Below are 21,340 nucleotides of genomic sequence, written 5' to 3'. Positions count from 1 at the left end.
TTCTGATTTGCCCAGAGGAAACTACTCTGGATGAGCAAAAACAATGAGGTCATTCAAATAGATGACCTGTAAAAATTTATTATGTTTTCAAACAGGATCTCTTTGGATGAATTCTCTATCCACCTGAAAATGCAAATGATGCTTTTTAAATGGATAGTGCAAGACCAGAGGGAGCACAGACAAAAGTCAGTAACATTGTATTAACTGTAAGGTTTGTAAGGTGACAGATTGTTAACTACTCTTATTGTGGTAACTATTTTGCAATGTATGCGAATATTAAATCACTATATCATACAACTGGAACTAATAAAATATTGTATGTCAATTATGCCTAAATAAATTTTAAAAATCTTCATAAAGACAAAAAAAAGTAAAAATAAATATAAAGAGAAGATTAAGCTTGACTCTAAGTCTTCCCAAGTAGTGAACTTTCTTCCCCAATGTTTTGGTTTTGTTTTAAAACTTTTAGTTTTTTGTCGCTTGAGGTTATAAATAGAATGGAGACTAGCAAATTACACAGCTGGCCACTTGGCTTCCATAAAGGTTCAACTTGACCCATTCGTCAGTAAACAAAAGCACTACATTTTAGCAAACATCCTACCTTTGTATGTTTGTCTGGAGTGCCCAATGTGGCTGAAATGTGTATATCTGTGTTCCATCTTTATTTTCATTTCCATTATTAACTTATGACGCTTCTCATTGATTGAGAACTGATTTACTCTGCGCCCTGGTTATCTCCTGAGCTATGTCTGATCAGTTACCTCATTCTCCAGAAATCGATGCTTGAAATGGATGTATCCAAATTAAGTACTGAGGAACACCACGTTCTCTGATTGGAATGTTATTATGACAATAGTGTCGATTTCTATTCCTCTTTCAGTTCTCTCCAGTGCATTAAGGCCCTCACCTTAATTAGATGACTCTTATTATTAGTTAACCTATGGATTATCATTTTTATTACATTTTTGGTGGAAATAACTACTAAAAGATGTAGATTGCCAACTGTGTAAGGTATTTTTGGATAGTTTCTGCCCTAAAAAATTTTGTGCCCATAAAAACCAATTGCAGCACATTTCTGGGACTTTTATGAAGTTGTAAATGAATTTTAATCAAATCATTAAGCTGCGTGAAATTGAGATACCCCTTGCCATTCAGATACCAGCACTTTCAAATAAACTAAATACCTTTTATCTTGATAGTGAACAGAGTGGTTAGTGCAGTGTAAGTTCTCTAAAATGTTTATTGGACATTGACTTAGTGAGTTAGCAAATACTGAAAACTCTACTATTTGGAGGCACCTCACTCAGCTTGAGACTACAGCCGTGACTGGGCACAGATGTCCTCCAGGAACACCCAGGCTGGTCATAGATAAAAGTACATGTATAGAAAATCAAAGCAGTGAGATGCAGAAATAAATAGAGGATAATATTAAGAAGCCCCTACCATCTTTGAAAGTCAAGTAACGTTTTCCCTGGTAGCTTAAGAGGATCTAACTAGATCTGGTGGATGAATGGGGATTAGCACGCTCATAGTGGGAGTGGAGAGTGTGATGGAATATTCTAAGCAAAGAGAACTAGGCATGCATAAATTCCCAGAGTGCAGGGAGATCAAACACTGGATGAAATTGAGCTCCATTTTATATGAGTATTAGAATGATATTACCGATGGTGAATGTCTTACCTTAGAAGATTTTTTCTGACTTTCAGTTTTGGTCTTTTTTATGGTAAGCAAATAAAGGTTTACATTTAAATGGTGAGATGCAGGGCGCCTGGGTGGCTCAGTCATTAAGCATCTCCCTCGGGCTCAAGTCATGATCTCAGGGTCCTGGGATCGAGCCCCGCATCGCATTGGGCTCCCTGCTCAGCGGGAAGCCTGCTTCTCCCTCTCCTACTCCCCCTGCTTGTGTTCCCTCTTTCGCTGTCTCTCTCTTTGTCAAATAAATAAATAAAATCTTTAAAAATAAATAAATAAAAATAAATAAATAAATGGTAAGATGCCATTACGGAGCTCCCTTAGTTGTGAACAGGCCTTAAGGAACATGAAATAACGGCACTTCAGGTAGAATCCAAAGTGAAACACACTTAGTAAGTTGCTCCTAAATTTCTCAGTGCCAGGCGAGGAGCTGAGAGATCAGAGTGTGTATCTCAAGACTATATAAAAATCTCATTATGTGCCCCAAGAGTCAGATTCTACCATTGAATTCCTAAAACGTACCCCAAGATATCAACCTTAAAATTCAAACCCAGCGTTTTAGCTTTTCCTTCTGAAAAACTGTCTCTGATTTATCAAATCTTTGATTATTGCTCTGAACTAATAATAGCATCCTAAGCATCCTTAATGATATTGAGAAATCTTTAATACATGACTAACAGATTCATAAACTATATCAGGGTTTCTATGGGGTATTTGACTGGTCATTAGAAATTCTAAATCATGAAACATCTCCCATATTATGCCATATGGGAGGGCTGAAATTAATTAGACAGCTCCTAATCAAGCAGATGGAAATCAAGATGCATAGGAGATGAAGTTACATGCTCTACTGGGGCCATCGCTCCCCATCACATGTCCAGTGATTTGAAGATGCAGGGCTGCCAAGGGGAAGACTTCCAGGAAGCTTGATCCCAGTAGCTTGATTCCTACAGTAACGTTGTTTAATGTTGTCAGTTTCTGTAAGATGCAAGGGCTGTTATGATTGACAAGGTCTAACGAAATTTACTAACGCATCTGTAATGTGTGCTCTGAACTATGTTTTTCATATTCATCCCAAAGATCCCCACCTACTACTGAGTACATTTGCACATAGGGAAGAGAAACATCATCAGCTGTGAAAAAAAAAATTGATATGGTAATTTTTTTTAAACTCTTCCAAAACCTAAGCAAACGTCCCTACCACAGGAATTAAGACATTCTGAATCCAGCAGATCGTCAACTTTTGACAATCAATTCTGCCACCCTTTAACCATTGATCAGAGGAGGGAGGAAAACATATCTCAGAGGAGACAAAACAATGTATATGCCATAGAAAATTAAATAAAATGAGAAAATAATAATTCCTAATACATAAATATTGGCTAGATTCTGGTCTAAGGGCTCTATGTGTTTTCATCTCTTTGGCACATACAATATACCTATTGTACATAACGGAAGCAATGGTACTGCATTTATTTTGTATTTTGAGGACACTGAGGTTGAAATAGTTGAAGCAGATTGTTTGAGTTCTCACTTACATGAATCAAGCTCCAGATTATAATCATCACATCCTCCTGACTCCCTTCACTTAGGGTTTAAATGTAAATGACAATACTTTCCTCATTAGTTCATCACTAGTGGTTTCACCCATCCTCACTTGTGCTGACTCATGAAGTTTAGGAAAATCGGGTGCGTATGGCACCTCTGTTATCCAGCAATTTCTTGCAGTCACATGCCCTGCACATGTAAAATCTGCCAGGAATCGTTCCACAGCAAAGCATAGGAAACACAAATATAAAGAAACATAGACTCTGCCTTCAAGCGCCCTCAAATCAGTGGGACAGACAGCAAACCAATAATGTGGCACAAAGTGATTAGTGGAAGGGGAAAGAGAGACTGAGTGCAGGGGAGAGTGAGAAGGTGAGTGGAAGCAGGAGAAGGAAGAGAGTACAGTGAGGAGGATAGCGAGTCTGCAGGTTTACAGCTGTAGGCTAACTCATCAACAGGCTTTTACAAGAATCTCGGGTTGGGGTGGGGGAGCAGAGAAGGGACTTGTTTAGAGAGAGCAATTCACTCCTGTGAGAAAAAATTTCCTTCAGTGCAGCTGGGTTGACAAACACATTCAGTGAATGGTCATTTTGATTACCAAGAGCGGAGGGGAAAAAAATAAGAATAATCTGCACAGAAACTGAAAGCCTGTGTATTTCCAAGCCTTGGCTGTGCTGCTTACTTGGCTCCATTATTTATTTATTTATTTTTAATCTGTCATCCTCTTTTTGAATGTCAGCTTCTCTCATATTTCCAATATTCATTAAAACCTGGACAAGCCTCCCAGAGTGGCAGTGGATTAGTCCGGGTTCTCCAGGGTTGGGGGAGGGGGGAGGGAAGAATATATAGAGAGAGAGAAAGAGAGAAAGAGAGAGAGAGAAGCTGACAAGTTCTAAGATCTGCAGGGTAAGTCAGCAACTTGGAGACCCAGGACACTCAATTCCAGTCCAGGTCAGAGGGCAGGAAAAAGCCAATGTCTCAGTTGGAAGGCAGTCAGGAAGAAGGAATTCTCTTTTACTCAGGGGAGGGTCAGCCTTTTTTGTTTTAATTACATCTTCAACCGATTGGATGAAGACCATCCATATCAGGGAGAGCAATCTGCTTTCCCCCAACCAACAATTTAAATGTTAATCTCGGGGCATCTGGGTGGTTCAGTCATTAAGTGTCTGCCTTGGGCTCAGGTCATGACCCCAGGGTCCTGGGATCAAGCCCCACATCGGGCTCCCTGCTCAGTGAGAAGCCAGCTTCTCCCTCTCCTACTCCCCCTGCTTGTGTTCCCTCTCTTGCTGTCTCTCTGTCTGTCAAATAAATAAATAAAATCTTTAAAAAAATTTGAAAAAAAATGTTAATGTCATCCCAAAACACCCTAACAGAAACATCCAGATTAATATTTGACCAAATATTTGACCAGAATAATATTTGACCATGGACCCGTCAGGCTGACACATGAAATTCACCATCACAGGTGGTTCTCAAAGTATGGTTCTGGGACCACTAAATCAGGATCATCTGGGGACTTGTTAGACGGGCATATTTTGAAGCCCCATCCTAGATCTACTGAACCAGAAACTTGGGCTATGTGTTTTGACAAGCATTCCAGTTGATTCTGATGCAAGCTAATCATTGAGAACCAATGGTAATATTGTTGCTCATGATTCTCTCAAATATAGCCCACTCCTATTGGAATTTACCAGGTCAGAGAAGAAAGGTGTAATTTAGAGGTGTTGCTTCCAGTTTGGCCTTTCAGTTTGGGTAGCCATTATATTCGTTATTCAGTAAGGATAATTTTTAAGGTGTATAATTTAGTAAGCCACTAATGGGAAGTTTTGAGGACTGTCAGTAAGGTACGGCGTCAGTATGCTTCATGGTTGGGCACATATATTTTGGATTAGCAATCAGAATACTAATATTCTTGTCCCATGGCCACCACTATTCAGCTGTGTCAGCTTTGGGACATAACACTTTGAGTCTTGATGTTTCACTGTCACAACCACAGGAAATGCCAGGTCTTCCTGCCTGAAATGTTTGTTTGAGGATAAAAGGAGAAAAAAAAAAAAAAGGGCTTGAGCCAAAGCTTTTGACAGTTAGAAAGCACCAAACACATAAGAGGAGACAGGCTAAGTTTGATACTGTCAATTTTTTTAAGACTTATTTATTTATTTGAGAGAGAAAGAGATCGAGCAGTAGGAGGGGCAAAACGAGAGAGAGAGAGAGTCCTGAGCAGACTCTCAGCTGAGCACAGAGGCTAACACGGGCTCCATCCCATGACCCTGAGATCATGATCTGAGCCTAAACCAAGAGTCAACTGCCTAAACGACTGAGACACCCAGAAGCCCCTGATGCTGTCATTTTGAAGAAGCAGCGTCTTAATCAGTGGAAGAGAAAAGACTGGTGTTACAAAAAGTGACAGGAGAGTAACTGAGAGCCCTATTATTATGATTCCCCTCATTTTGAACGACCCATTGTTGGGAAGTTGAGGTAGCAAAGGAACAAATAATTGGGTCTTCAAGTGGGCTTTCGTCCTGATTATTTACAAATGAAACTGACCGGAAACAAATATATAAGAAACCAATAGATTCTTAAGAAAATGGATTGGGAGATTTGAAAAACCAAAAACAAAACAAAAGACCTGCCTTCACTGACTATTCAAACTTAAAGAAAGCCAACTGCAATGAAAGCCACACAGAACTTGTCATGAAAGCTGAGCAGCCTCACAGGATATTTTGCTCCCAAGCCAATGCAGATGTAGCTACGGTTGATTGTGGATTGTATTTCTGGCGTATTCTTCCCAGAAAGCAGAGCCAGAGTCTCCCATATTTGATCCCAAAGCCCTGGATCTCTGGTTAGAGATGAGAGTATTCTTTCTTTCTGGCCAACAAGATTTCCACGAGCCCCAGAGTCCTCTGTCTCCGACTCTTACTCTGAATGCGGTTTTTGTTGCGATTATTCTTTTTATGCCTCAGCCCTTCAGGGGTTGTTAGGCTATCATTAAGCTTGACAGTGCTCATAATCATAGGTAATAGACTTGGGATTGGTGGCAAACTAGGTAGACTTCACGGTTATTTTCTCCCTGGAAATGTGAATATATTCCGTGTTGCGGGAAAAAGGTCATATATGGGCAATTGTTAGAAAGAGAGAGAATGATATGTGTGTATTTGTTTCTCTGGAGAAACCCGACTAATACAGATTTTTGATACTGACAGTGTTTCTAGAAGAAGAGTGTTAAGGGTGAGTTTTCCGAATTGGTTCCCAGGTTTCCTGAATAGAATCTCTCATCAGATTAGGTCCGGAGACGCTAATGACATTATTGCTAGTAGTAAAGAGAGCACTGATGGTCCATGGTGTGATCTAGGGATACAGATACGTGGGAAACACCTAATCAACCACCCTATAGGAAGTGAGGAGATGGGTGACTCTTTATAATACTTTCAAATGAACATTTATTAAAAACGAATGAAGTGCAGTGATGTTGGCTAGTTGCTCCTAAGGTTGCTGGACAAAGGTGCAAGGAAAGCATGAGCTCAGGGATTCGATAACCAACTCAGGCACCACATAAAAAGACCAAGGAGCTTCTCTATGTGCCCTGAAGCAGACCTTTATCTCCTACAGCTAAAAAGCTAAAATTACTGAAAGTCAAAAGCAAAATTTCACCTGAGATGACTGAATCACAGCACAAGCTGAACTCTTACCTTTGCAGAGTATCCACTATTAAAGCTAGGACATTGACTAAGAAAAAATAACATCCTCTAATTTGGAGTGGTAATGTGTAGAAAGACCAGAACGTGGCTGGTCACACTGAGTCCCTGCCTTCTGATGAATCTTCTTTACCTGCAAAAGTGCAAAGGAAATTACCCCAATCCCAGGAGAAGCAGCTTCCCCATTCCAGTGGTATCAGCCTCTTTACCCACAATGATATGGGCCTTTCTACCTCTTTCTGAGAGGGCTAACCTTACATTGCTTGAGGAAAATGCAATGGCCCCTTCTAAGGCAGTTGCCTGATTATCTTCAGGACCCAGCCCTTCCACCCTTTCTTCTTTCTAGATCTTTAACCAGACTCAAGTCCTGATAGGACCATAAAGGTTAAGCACAATGAGGAGGTGCATTACCCTTGAGTCTTCTGATTTATATAGATAGAAATCTGGGGAACATACATGAGATTGGATACTAAAGGTGCAGGATAACAGTGGAAAAAAACAAACTTGTATTAGACCAAATTTATTTACATGAGATCACTAAACAAAGATTCATCATTTAATTTTACAGCTCAGTGAGTTAGAAAGGGCTCTGTTTGCTTGGTTGGTTGACTGAAACATCGGCCAAAAGGTGACCCACATTGAACAAACTGGAAATGCTGGATGTGCCTTGCTTCATTGCAGAGAAGGGGATTCAAAGGCTTAGGGACATGGGGATATCCAAGTGGATTTGTCCTTTAAGACCTACTCATCCACACTAGGAAGGTCCAGAAGACAGACCTTTCACCAATACTTTTAAAAAAAAAAATTGTGAGGGAAAACCCACCATCCTTTAAAAGCTCCATGATTGCTCTTCTGTGTAAGACACACCTCAGTGTGGAAACTATAGTTACTTGATTGAGAAACATAAATGCAATGGAAGTAATTGGATCTTGGAGTGGCAGGGGCCAAGTGGTATCACTTAACCATCAAATGCAAGATGAATGTGGTTGGACAGAAGAATCTAAGCAGCAATCAAATGAATCTGACTCCTGAAAACCTATGGTGAGTAGTTGATCATGGGGTTCCTAGAAGGGAAAGTGATAATAAGCCTACTAAGTTCTTACTTGATCTGTATGAGCACAAAACTTATAGGTCTAGTGAACAAAAATTTAACTTGAATCATAAAAACAGAGTGTCATGGACACTCAGTTAATTCCTAGACTTGAACCAGTTTACAGAGTCAGAGCCACACGAATGAAGGGAAGGCCAGGAATCCTTGAGGAAGGATCCTAGAACACTACCGAAAATATATATCAGTAATCCTTCTCCCAACCTCCCCCAAAGAGACCTTCAGTCTTCACCAGGATAATGGTGCACCAGGGAGAAGGAAATTATCAGATTTATCAGGTACCACTAGATACTGGCTCTGAATCAATACTGATTCCAGGATACCAAAAATGTCACTCTGACCTTGTAGTCACAGTAGGGCCTTATTGAAGTCAGATGGAGTTTTAGTTGGGATCTGACTCAGAGTGGGTCCAGTGGGTCCCAGAATCCATCCTGTAATTTCCCCAGTTCCTGCATGCATAATTGGAATAGAAATACTCACCCACTGACAGAATCCTCACATTGGTTCACCTGCCTATGTAGTGAGGGCTGCTTTGATGACAGAAGTTATGTGGAAGCCTTTAGAAATCTACCTAGAAAAAATAGTAAACCAAAATCAATCCCACATTCCTAGAGGGATTGTAGCCATCAGTGCCACAATCAAGGACTTGAAAAATACAGGGTTGTGATTCCTATCACCTTTTCATTCAACCCTCCTATGTGATCTGTACAGAAGGCAGATAGATTTTGGAGAATGACAGTCGGTTTTCAAAGCTTAAATAGGTGGTAATTCCAATTGCAGCTGCTATACTAGATGTAGTCTCATTGCTTAAGCCAACACATCCCCTGGTACCTGGTATGCTGCTATCGATCTGGCAAAAGCCCTTTTCTCCATTTTTCTCCATAATAAGATCTACCAGAAATAGATTCTTTTCAGCCAGCAAGGCCAGCAAGAAACCTTTACAGTCCTACCTCAAGAGTATACCAATCCTCCATCCCTATGTCATAATTTAGTGTACGGGGAACTTGATCACTTCCTCCTACCACAGGATATCATGTTGATCCTTCATATCCACGACCTTATGGTTATTGGACCTACTATTGGAGAAAGTAGCAACTACTCAAGTCTTATTGGCAAGACATTTGCAAGCCAGAAGATGGAAAAACAAACAAACTGATTTTCTGTGAAATTTTCAAAGTCCCAGTGTTATGGGGCATGGTGAGATATCCCTTCTCAGGGGAAGGATAAGCTGTTGTATCTGGTCCCTCCAACAACCAAAAAAGAGGCATAATGTCTAGTGGGCCCCTTTGGATTTTTAGAGGCAACATATTCCTCATTTGGTTGTGTTATTCTGGCCCATTTACCAAGTGCTGTGGAAAGTTGGCAGTATCAAGGCCCAGAAAAAAAAGAAGGCTCCACAATAGGTACCAGTGACTGTGCAAGCCACTCTCCCACTTAGGCACATGACCCAGCAGATCCAATGATGCTCGAAGTGGCAGTGGCAGATGGGGATGCTGTTTGGAGCCTTCAACGTGCCTCGTATGTGAATTGTAGCATAGGACGTAGGATTTTAGAGCGAAGCTCTGCCATTCTCCAGAGATGATTACTCTTCTTTTGAAAACTAGCTCTTGACCTCCCACTTGGGCCTTAGGAGCAACTGAACATTTAACCACTGGGCCACCAAGTTGGCATGTGATCTGAGCTGCCCATCATAAACTGGCTATGACCCGACCCAACAAGTCAAAAAGTTAGGTATACACAGCAACACTCTACCCTCAAATGGAGGTGGTATATATGAGATTGGGCACAAGTAAACCCCGAAGGCCCAAGTAAATTATGTTAAGAAGTGGCCCTAATGCCTGTGATTCCCATTGTCTTTTCTCTTTCAGCCTGCACATATGGTCTCATAGGGAGTTCCTCTATGACCATTTGAGAAAGGAAGGAGAGACTGGAGAAGAGATGGTTCTGCATGGTATGTAGGCAGCACCTGAAAGTGGACAGCTGCAGTACCGTATCCTCTCTCTGGGATATCGCTGAAGGATGGCGGTAAAAAAAAATTCTGCCAGTGGGCAGAACTTTAAGCAGTGCACCTGGTTGTGTACTTTACTTGGGAAGAGAAATGGCCAGATCCGTGATTATGTATGAAACCATGTGCTATGGCCAATGATTTGGCTGAATGGTCAGGGACCAGGAGAAAAGTGATTAGAAAACTAGTGGGAAGGAAATTTGGGAAGATGTACATTGGTGGACTTCTTTGAATAGCCACAAAATGTAAAGATATTTTTGTTTGATGTGAATGCTCACCAAAGGGTGACCTTGGCACAGGAGGATTTTAATAATCCAGTAGATAGGGCAACCCATTCTGTGGATACCAGTAAGCCTCTTCTCCGGCCCACCTGGTCATCACTCAATGGGCATGTGATCAAAATGATCATGTGCTAGGGATGGAGGTTATGCATGGTTTAACCTAATAGACTTCCACTCACCAAAGCTGACCTGGCTAAGGCCACTGCTGAATGCTCAATCTGCCAGCAACTGAGACCAATGTTGAGTCCCAATATGACATCATTCCCCATGGTGATCAGCCAGCTACCAGGGGCAAGTTGACTACATTGGACCACTTTCATCATGGAAGCAGCAGCGATGTATTCTTACTGGAATAGACATCTACTCCGGATACAGATTCGCCATCCCTGCACAAAATACTACTGCCAAAAATATCATCCATAGATTTACAGAATGCTGTTAAAACTAATTAGCCTTAAACTTTTGATCATACACATTTATTTTTTAAATAAAGTCACTTTTACTGCATTGGCTAGGAATTTCAGTAACATATTTTAAAAAGCTATAATTATTGGCATCTTTATCTTTTCCCTGATTTGTTAAAGAATGCTTCTCACATTTAATTTATGAGGATATGTGTTCTATGGCACTAGATAGATGTTCTGCTATAGAGAACATGTTTTTAAGTAAGAAGTTCCCGTGAAATCATTTAAATTAAAAAAGAAAAAAGAATTACCATGAAGAGGTGTTGAGATTCATTTAATAATTACATGTATTGAAATGGTTATATTAATTTAAAAAATGATAAAATATATACATTTCATTATAACCTATTCTGTTTTTAATTCAAGTATTGTTCATGGCATAAAAGTTAATATATGCACATAACAAGCTTTATGCATCAATGTCCTTGGTTTGATGCCATAGTGTTTAGGATTTTTTCATTTATACTAATGATGTAAATTGGCACACGATCCCTATCTGGTTTTGACATTTAGGTTATAATAGTTTTATAGAAAGAATTGGAATGTAATTTTTTTTTGTTTTTTTATCATTTGTAAGAAAGTTTTTAAATTACTGATTCAAATTTTTAAAATGTGAGATTAGTCAGATACTCATGAATCAATTATGGTATGTTACATTGTTCTAGATGTTTTGTTTCATATAGGTTTTCAAATTTATCAATTTAAGGTTCTGTTGCATCCTTAACTATGTTTTTATTTCCATTCTTAATTTTGTTTGTTTGAACTCCCTTTCTTTTATAAATTGTTTTCTTTTTCTGTTTAAATTTTTACAGAGATTTGTCTTTTTAAATTCTCTTATTTTATTTATTTAGTCATTTATATATTATATGCATATTTTAAAAGTAGAGTTATTCAGAAAACTATTTCTGTCTTTTGATTCTTTTGTAGATTTTTTCCTGTTGTATTAATTTCTGCTGTTATTTATATTTTCCTTCTATTGTCTTCATTATATTTTTTATTGCTTATGCAGGTTGCTGGACTCATTTAATTCCAGTAAAAATAAGTATCTTTTTAAGTCTTCAATTTACATTTGAAGTCTTCACTGCATATATATATATATATATGTAATTTTTATTAGATTAAATCTTCACTATATATGTAAAGGTTATATAAAAATTTACAAATACATTTTTTAAAAATGTTCACTAAGAAAAGTTATTCTTTTCAGATTTCACAACTCTATTTTATATTTCTGTCATGTGTTCTTCAAGGAAAAATAATATGTGAAATTTTCTAATTTTATTTCTTATTATGTTAATTCATTTACGTGGATTAATATTCCTTGTAGGTATTTTTTTTAAGATTTTATTTATTTGACAGAGACAGAACATGAGTGGGGTGAGGGGCAGAGGCTGAGCAGGGGGCTGGATGTGGGGGTCCATCCCAGGAGTCCAGGATCATGACCTGAGCCAAAGGCAGACACTCAATTGACTGAGCCACCCAGGTGCCCTCCTTGTAGGTCTTTAAATTTTCCTCCTTATAGACTTAATTTTTAATAGACTTTGACTATTAAAATGAGTTCATTCTAGAATACACTTTCCTTTATTTGGCAAAGAGTCAAACCCTTCAAGAAGCGATCACCCCAGATTCAATACAAATGATTTACCATGCCTACCTTTGGAACAAAGTGGGCAATAAACTCAAAACATAGCAATTTTTATATCTTTTCTCAATCAAATGATCATACAACAGAGAGGTCTGCTTCACATACTACTACAAGCAGAAACAGCATCTTTTTTTCTTTTTTCTTTTTCTTTTTCTTTTTTTTTCCTAAAATGCTCATGTGGGTATGTTCAAATTTCCAGACAGTTCACTTCTGGTCCCAGAGAATGTGCACAGAATGAAATCGTGGATAATTTGGTCCTGGATCATTTTTAGGACAAATACTAATCATTGCTTTTCTATACCAAGACAAACATCTGGTTTTAATTCACACTACTTTTTGAGCCCGTAAAAATATTTTGTTAATAAAACATAATTCTAAATATGATATTGAATTAACCTGCTGAATGGACTTATTTAGTCTTGTGTATGTCAATATAGGATATATCTTTCAATTTAACAGTAATTTGATCTTGGTATAGTTAAATTTAATTTTCCCTTCTAATGATAATGCAATAACAAATGTAGAGGCTTCTTCAGTCTATTTTTAATTCATCATGTGAAAATAAGTTATCCATATTGAAAATTATCTCCTCTTGGCATGACAGGAAACCAGACATCCATCTACTTAACATTTATTGCAGAAAGTATGCAAATCTGCTCATAAAAGTGCAAGTCAATTTTATTTTAGTTTTAACATTTATAAGATACATTTTTTGAATATTTGAAATGGGCTTTTGGACTTGGATTTTTGTTAAAATTCATAATGCAAAGCAAAGCTTGGTTGCTCTCCGTGGGACAAAATCATAATAATGAAAATTCTCACTTCATTCTCACTAGAATGTTTGATACAATCTGAAGGTGAAAAAAAGAAGAGTAATTCACACAGTAATCATATTCTTTCTGTCAGGTGCCTTATGAACTTTATTTTACTTAATCTTTCCTGTAACCATTTTAGATTTCTAATATTATTATATCCCAAAATAGAAAAATAAGTGATAAAAGTTAAGCATTTCATCCAAGTTACAGAATTAACTCGTGGTGGAACTGCTGCTTGAATCAATAATTACCATGTTCAAGTCTGTATTCCTCAACTAAAATCTTGCCTTTCACTAAGAGTCTGAGAAGGTACCTTCTTATTGCTCTCCATGTTCATTAAAATTAATTCTAAAGACATCATGAGAGTCTTGCGTTTCTCAGGAAAATCTAATGGAGTTTAGAACAATCAGCTTTCCCACTAAGATAATTGACAATGAATCACCTTTTTTGTGTGTAAGATTTCTTTCTGACTCTTCAAGTATTTCAGTAGCTTCTTAGAAGCTTTAAGAGTGTAGCTTTTATATCATCAATCCCCCATTAAGGAACTCTGATTCTGGAAATGGCATGTCAGCCTTTTTCCAGCAATTCTTTGTAACAATTTTGGGAGTTGGAATTGTTTTCTTTGGGAGAATATGAGTTTGTGATTCAAGCGAATTATTAAAATAGAGCAGTTTTTTGGTTTGGTTTGGTTTTTTAGGCATAGGCCCACACATACACATATACACTTACTATGCATACTCACACACATCATGGCTCTGATTTCCCTATCTAATGAGGATTTGATAAAGGAAAATTAGTCTAACATATGGATTTTATTTATAGCTTAATGTTTTTCCATATCAAGAATTTTCTCCAGAAATACTCAAAATATTGATAATTGCTTTAGGACATTTACCTAAGAATTACTTAAGGCTAATGAATCTATATACTTGTGGCATGTATTTGTCCTGGGCTTTTTTTGTTTGTTTGTTTTAATTGCATCACTATTTTTCATTCTCTAGCATTCTAACACATCACATATGCATTTTAATTCCTCACAATCTTACACATCCCCCCATTAGTGTATCTGCAAGGGCCCTTCATGTGACAGGAAAGAGATTTATCCTGATCCAAAGACATTAACTTATTTAAAGTGGAACAGTAATCTCGTTCCCTTAGAATAAAAAAAAAAAATATTCAAGATTTGAAGCAACTTTCAAAATCAACTGTCATGTATGACATTTTGAGTCCTTCTACCAGGAAAATATGGGATCTATGGCTGAGTCACTTCCATTCATGGACTCAAATTGGTGGAAAAATGGTCCTAATGGAGCAAAAAGCCATCACTAGGACCACCCAACCAGTGGCATTGTTGTTACTTTTAGCTCTAGTCCAAATAAAGCTATACATTTTCATGAATGCTTTTTTATATTTGAGGCCAAAATTTATTTTTAATCATGTATCTCCAAAAATAAAATATTTTTCAATCTTGTTTCTGAAAATATGATTTTATTTTTATAATTCTTTTCTTCCCTCCTTTTCTATATGCATTCCATTCTACCTGTCTGTTCTTCCTAGATTTCTGAGTTTTACTATTTTCAACTGAGTACAAAATTTTCTGTATATTTTACACTAATGTGCTATCATTTGAGATATTTTTCTAAGTACTTGTTTATTAATATTAACAATATAACATGCTTATATAATAAAATTTATGCTATTATATATTATATATATAATAACTAATTTTCACTGTGTCTCTAGGAATAATGTATTCTTATTATCATTATATATTACTGATACAACTAAAAAGGAGAAATTTAAAAATTGAATAGAATTATCTGCAACATATAATACAAATATATCTTCATAATAAACCAGAAGATAAGGTTACAATTTAAATTTCTGGGCTCCCTAAATTGGCACAGCCAGCACACCTTCTGTTTATCATGAACTTGCCATAGGAGTGTCAGGAACCAGCAGCACACATGTCCCAGTTCTGTCCATACCTCATGCAAATAGCTCCCTTGGCCTTATGGAAATATCAGTGTGGTCTACCCTGTGTTGGATGGATGTGGAGGAAAGGCCATATAGTACCTAGAAGTAGATTTGTAGTCTTTTGGTGATGGCATTTTGAGGTCATCTGTAGATAAAAAATGTACTTTTTATATATATGTAAAAATGACTTTAAAGGGGGCACCTAGGTGGCTCAGTAAGTTAAGTGTCCGACTCTTGATTTTGGTTTAGGTCATGATCTCAGGGTTCTGGAATCAAGCCCCAAGTTAGGCTCTGTACTCAGTGGGGAGTCTGCTAGAGATTCTCTCTCTCCCCCTCTCCTTCTGCCCTTCCCCCCACTCACGGTCTCTCTTTCTCTCTAAAATAAATAAATTTTTTATTTACCAAAACTTTTACCAAAAAAAAGTGCCTACATTTCCTAAATCAGAAGATGTTTCTTCTTAAAGACAAAGGCCTTTAAAACATTGAGGGCTTAGTGCTCATAGCACAGCAATGTAACTAACTTCAGAAAATATTTTGGTAACACCTAACCTGACGAAGAGCAAGTCTTCTGAAAAATAAGGCTTTATGAAGTTTGTCATTTTAGAACTGAATATTAATAGAATGTAAAAGTACAAACTCTTATGTTTTATTCAAACAAAACCTTTGAAATTATTCTTGGGTTCAAAATACTTTCATGGAAAGAAAATATCTGTGATAAATCTTGTCAGTTAGGGCATAGGTGTTACCACTTTTTAAGCAAATCCACAAGGGCTCTGTGGGCAGGAAAGGGCAATAAGGGTCAAAGGTTCTGGCATTTATAGCAGAAAACATTGTCTCTTCTCATTCTTTACAGGGAGGGCCATAAAACTAAGTGTTTTGTAATACTGACTCCTCAGCCAGGATTGAACTTTGTGGATAGGTAATTGGAGTCGGCTTTGTCCCCTTTGCTTTCTCAGTCATGCCTTTGTTATCCCTCACTTCAAGTTTAGCTCCTCCTGGGATGATAGGAGTGTTGGGGAGAAGATGTCATACTTCAGCGCACCACTTGGCATGCACATTTACAAACGATGCAGAACACACAAAGAATACAACTGTCCACAGGTAGGATAATCTTATCTACCTACATCCCAAGAGCTCAGCTTCAGTGGTTTCCCATCTACCATAACATTGGGAGAATTGTTGTCCAAGACAGTGGGCGCATGTTTTTCAGGAGCTACATCAGTTGTATAGCTGATTATAGACAAGGTTTACCTGCAGCTCAGTCTTACGACCTCCCATCTAATGGTCTCATCATTGGACGTGGATGGCTGGGTTTACCATCTATACCATGTAGCCATGAGTTGACTGGAAGTCAAAGCCCATTCACAGCCACCATCCAAACTTGAAGAAAAACAGGAAAATAGCTGTGAACATTAAAACATTTAAAAAGTATGACTACTACTTAAAAAACTAGAAACTTAGTTAAAACATACAGAGACATTAATAGGTGAGTATGGTCTTTGCTATCTCAGGCTTGCAAAGCATAAACAGAAATATAAAGCTGCAATTCTCAGACTGTAGTTTCCAAATAAGAGAGTCAGGGTGCCTGGTGATAATGTGGAGTTTCAAGTTCTACCCCAAAAGATTTTGACTCAAGAGGGCCTGAGATGGATCCAGGAACTGCATTTCCACAAGCATACCAGGTCACCCCAACACAAGTGATTTGGATCATACTTTGAGAAACAAAGAAAAACAAAATCACCGGAGTTTGGTGATGAAAAATAAAGTCAGCATAGGGGAAGGGAGGGAAAACTGAATGTGAAGAAATCAGAGGGAGAGATGAACCATGAGAGACTCTGGACTCTGGGAAACAAACTGAGGGTTTGAAAAGGGAGGTGGGTGGCAGGATAGGGTAGATGGGTGATGGGTATTAAGGAGGGCATGTGTTGTGATGAGCACTGGGTGTTATACGCAACTAGTGAATCATTGAACCCTACAACAAAAACTAATGATGTACTTTATGTTGGCTAACTGAACATAATAAAAAAATGAAAAAGAAAGTCAGCAGATATATGGATGGCATCTCAGTCTCATTCCCTTAGCTTACTTCAAGTGACTGTCTCTTCTTATAAATAATCTGCATTTTGTTATTTCTTCTCCTCTGCATGTGCCTGGGTGGCTATCCCGTGGAGGTGGAAAAAAGCTGGCATGAGTTATGTATGCCCATGTTCTTGTCCAGTTCTTGGACTCTGTTAGAGATGCTGATGTGGTCTGCTTTCCGGGCCTCTGTGAAGTGTGGCCAGTACAGTCTGACTTCCTGAGCCAGGCTTCTCTGCCCCTCACCCTGATGCAATGGTTCAAGATATGTTGCCTCCCACTGTGGAGAGCTGGTTGTATGCTCTGGTGCTATCATAACCTCCAGAAGAATTTCCTCTGACCCAGGCTAAGCTGATGTCTATAAAAATTGATATGCACTGTCATCTTTATAGCTATTTTCCAGGTATTCTGCAATTGGGTACTGATTTTCTCTTTGAAACAAAAAAAAATTTAAGGTAACTATGACTTGCCAAGCACTTGTATTTTTAGTTTCTATTTTTGTTATTTTTAAATATTATTACACTGATGAAAACCAAATGTCATCCACATCATAAATACTTTGTGAAATGTACTTACATTTTTCTAGTGATCTAATATAGATTTTGCAAAAAAGAAAAAATATAGAAAAGTAACATTGCAAGTGCTTATGGAATAAAACATATTTCTATCATGAAGTTGCAGCTGTAATTTGCAAAAATAGTCCCAAGGAACACCTCCCAAGGTAATGTTTTCTCAGCATATGGCCTCTTGGATTCTTAATACAACTACACTGGAACATTAAAAATTCTCAGTATGTCTTTCATCCAGTGCTGATATATGGAGATGTGCAAAAGAATGAAATTAGATCCTTCCTTTATACCACATAAAGGAATTCATTCAAAATGGATGTAAGCGTTGAGTATAAAACTCTTCAAAGGAAATATAGGGGAAAATTTTCATGAGATTGGATTTTGGCAATGTTTTCTTCAATATGATGCCAAAAACATGGGCAAAAAAGAAGGATAATATATAAATTAGACTTCATCAAAATTAACAAAAAAAACAACACTTTTGTGTATCAAAGAACACTATCAAGAGAGTGAAAGACGTCTCATAGAATGAAGAAAATATTTGTATATAATATATCTGATAAGGGATTAAATCCAGAATATGTAAAGAATTCTTACAATTCAAGGGCAACACCAATAAATACCCAATTATAAATAAGTAAAAGACTGAATAAACTTTTTTCCAAAGGAAATATACAAATGGCCAATAAGTACATGAAAAGAATGCTCAACATCACAGTCATTAAGGAAATGCAAATCAAAACCATAATAAGGGGATGCCTGGGTGGCTCAGATGATTAAGGAGCTACCTTCAGCTTAGGTCATGATCCCAGGGTCCTGGGGTCAAGCCCCAGGCTCCTTGCTCAGCAGGGAGTCTGCTTCTTCCTCTGCTTCTCCCCCTCCCCCTGCTCTGCTCTGTTTCTCTCTCTCTCACTCAAATGAATAAATAAAATCTTTAAAAAACCAAACATAGTAAGAACCACTTCACACCCATTAAGATGAAAGAAAGAGAGAAAAGAGATTAGGATTAAAGAGAGAAAAAGAGAAAGAAAGGAAGGAAGGAAGGAAGGAAGGAAGGAAGGAAGGAAGGAAGGAAGGAAGGAAGGAAGGAAGGAAGGAAAAAGAAAATTGTAAGTATTGGTTAGATGTGGAGAAATTGAAACCCAGCTGCTTTGTTGGTGGCAATTTAAAATGGCGCACCTGCTGAGGAAAACTCTTTGGTATTTCCTGAAAAAGCTAAAGTTAAAATTGCCATGCAAGCAAGCAGTTCTATTTCTAGATATATAATAAAAAAAAAATGAAAGCAGGGACTCAAACATACTTATACATCAGGTTTATGGCAACATTGTTCATAAGCAGCCAAGGCTGGAGGTGGCCCTTGTCCATCAATGGATGAATGGATAAACAGTGTTTTGTTATGTGTTTTATCACAATAAAAAAAGGAAATGTGTTGCATTAATGTTCTGAATATGATTAGTAAAACATCAGAATATAAGTAGACATTGAGAAACAAAAAAAAAGTGCCATGGAAAGAACATTCATGTCCATGGACAGATGAGTGGATGAAGAAGTTGTGGTATACATACAACGGGATATTATGCAGCCATCAAAGGCTGAGAAAATCATGCCTTTTGTGGCCATGTGGATGGCCTCAAGGGCATTATTCTAAGTGAAATAAGACAGAAAAAGGCAAATACTTGATGATCCCACTTATATGTGGAATTCAAAAAAATAAATAAATGAAAATAAAAATGAAAAAACCAAACTCATGAAAAACCAAACTCATAGAAACAGATCAGACTGGTGGTTACCAGAGGCCAAGGGTAGGGGGAGAGGAAACTGGAAGAAGTTAGTCAAGAGGAACAAACTCCCAGTTATAAGATAAATAAGAACTAGGGAGGCAAACTATAGCATGGTGACTATAGATCACACTGTTCTATGGGTACATAGAAAAGTTGTTAAGAGAGTAAATCCCAAGAATTCTCATCACAAGGAAAAGAATGTGGTTTTTTTCTTCCCTTTTTCCTTTCCTTTTTTTTTTTGTATCTATATTAGAATATAGATGTAAACTAAACCCACTGAAGTAAGCATTTCATAATATTTGTTAAGTCAAATGTTGTTTTGAACACTTTAAATTTATTCAGTAATGTATATTGATTATATCTCAATAAAACTGGGGAAAAAGAAAATGCCTCTAAGCAGGTCCCACCACCAGGAGAGGCCTGGTGAGAACATTTTCAGTCACTGGGTTGACTGGTCATGAAACCACGGCCACCACAACTTTCATGAAGAGCCCTTGTTTTTTGCTCCGTGTTGTAAACTGAGTCACAGAATGGATGAGCGAATTTTAAAGAAAATTGCAGAAGGGACATTAAGTTAGAAAGGAGTTTCCAGTTGCAGAGGGGTCACTGCAAACAAATGGGGGCTAAGAATTCTCTTGTATATTTGGTGGTAGGTATGCACTGATGAAACATCTTGCACCCTAGCATGACAGCTTGCTACTTTTGTTATGCCACAGTTTACTGGGGTGTGTTTTCTAACTTCTCCTCTTTAAAATTGTTGGAAATAGGCCCCCAGTAGCAACTGTATGATTATTATCAACACTAAGCCTGCATATGTATTATTTTTAAATGATTATATTTAAATGATAATATTATTTAGATTTTTATTTAGATTTTATTTTTAGAGTTTCTTTTTTTTTTAAGATTTTATTTGTTTATTTAATAGAGACACAGCGAGAGAGAACACAAGCAGGGGGAGAGGAAGAGGGAGAAGCAGGCCTCCCGCTGAGCAGGGAGCCCGATGAGGGGCTTGAACCCAGGACCCTGGGATCATGACCAGAGCTGAAGGCAGACGCTTAACGACTGAGCCACCCAGGCACCCCTTATTTAGATTTTCTACATCCTGACTCCTTTGTTTATTTGATATATTATAGACTGACATGATATTTTAAAATGTATTTTTCAAATTATGGCATTTTGGGTTTTGTTTTTTTGCCCATACAGGATGCTTTGTTATTTTGTTCAATAAGATACATAAATGTATTTCATTTATTGTTAGGGATTTTCAATATTTCTACCTAAAAAATATATCTGGCTCTCATACAAAACACATGGTTAGGCATTTTTTAAACTTTTTAAATGTGGTTATGAGACTGTACAGGAAAAGCAAGGGGACTTAACTCCTGTAAAGCCACTGATCTGAGGCAGGGGTTAAACGTTTCCATATGTTTAGAGACAAATACCTCCTGGGCAAAATTGGAAGGAACAGTTTAGAGCCTGCTTGCCCAAGTATTTCTGTTTTCCTGGAACCCTGAAAGAACGTCGACCATGAAGAAGGGTGTCCTGTGATTGTCTTGTGTCCACTGTAAAGTAAGGACCACAAGATAATGACCGTGGGACTGAAGGACGTTCCCCCACTCCTGGCCCCTCACCCTTTGGGAAAGTGCCCCTTGGGGTGCAGCATTCCCCTTTCTTGCAGGCTCCT

This window comes from Callorhinus ursinus, unplaced genomic scaffold, assembly GCF_003265705.2.
Source record: "Callorhinus ursinus isolate GAN/ISIS: 27379988/994484 unplaced genomic scaffold, GSC_fseal_2.0 scaffold60, whole genome shotgun sequence".
Lineage (NCBI taxonomy): Eukaryota > Metazoa > Chordata > Mammalia > Carnivora > Otariidae > Callorhinus > Callorhinus ursinus.
This window is presented reverse-complemented; position numbering follows the sequence as displayed.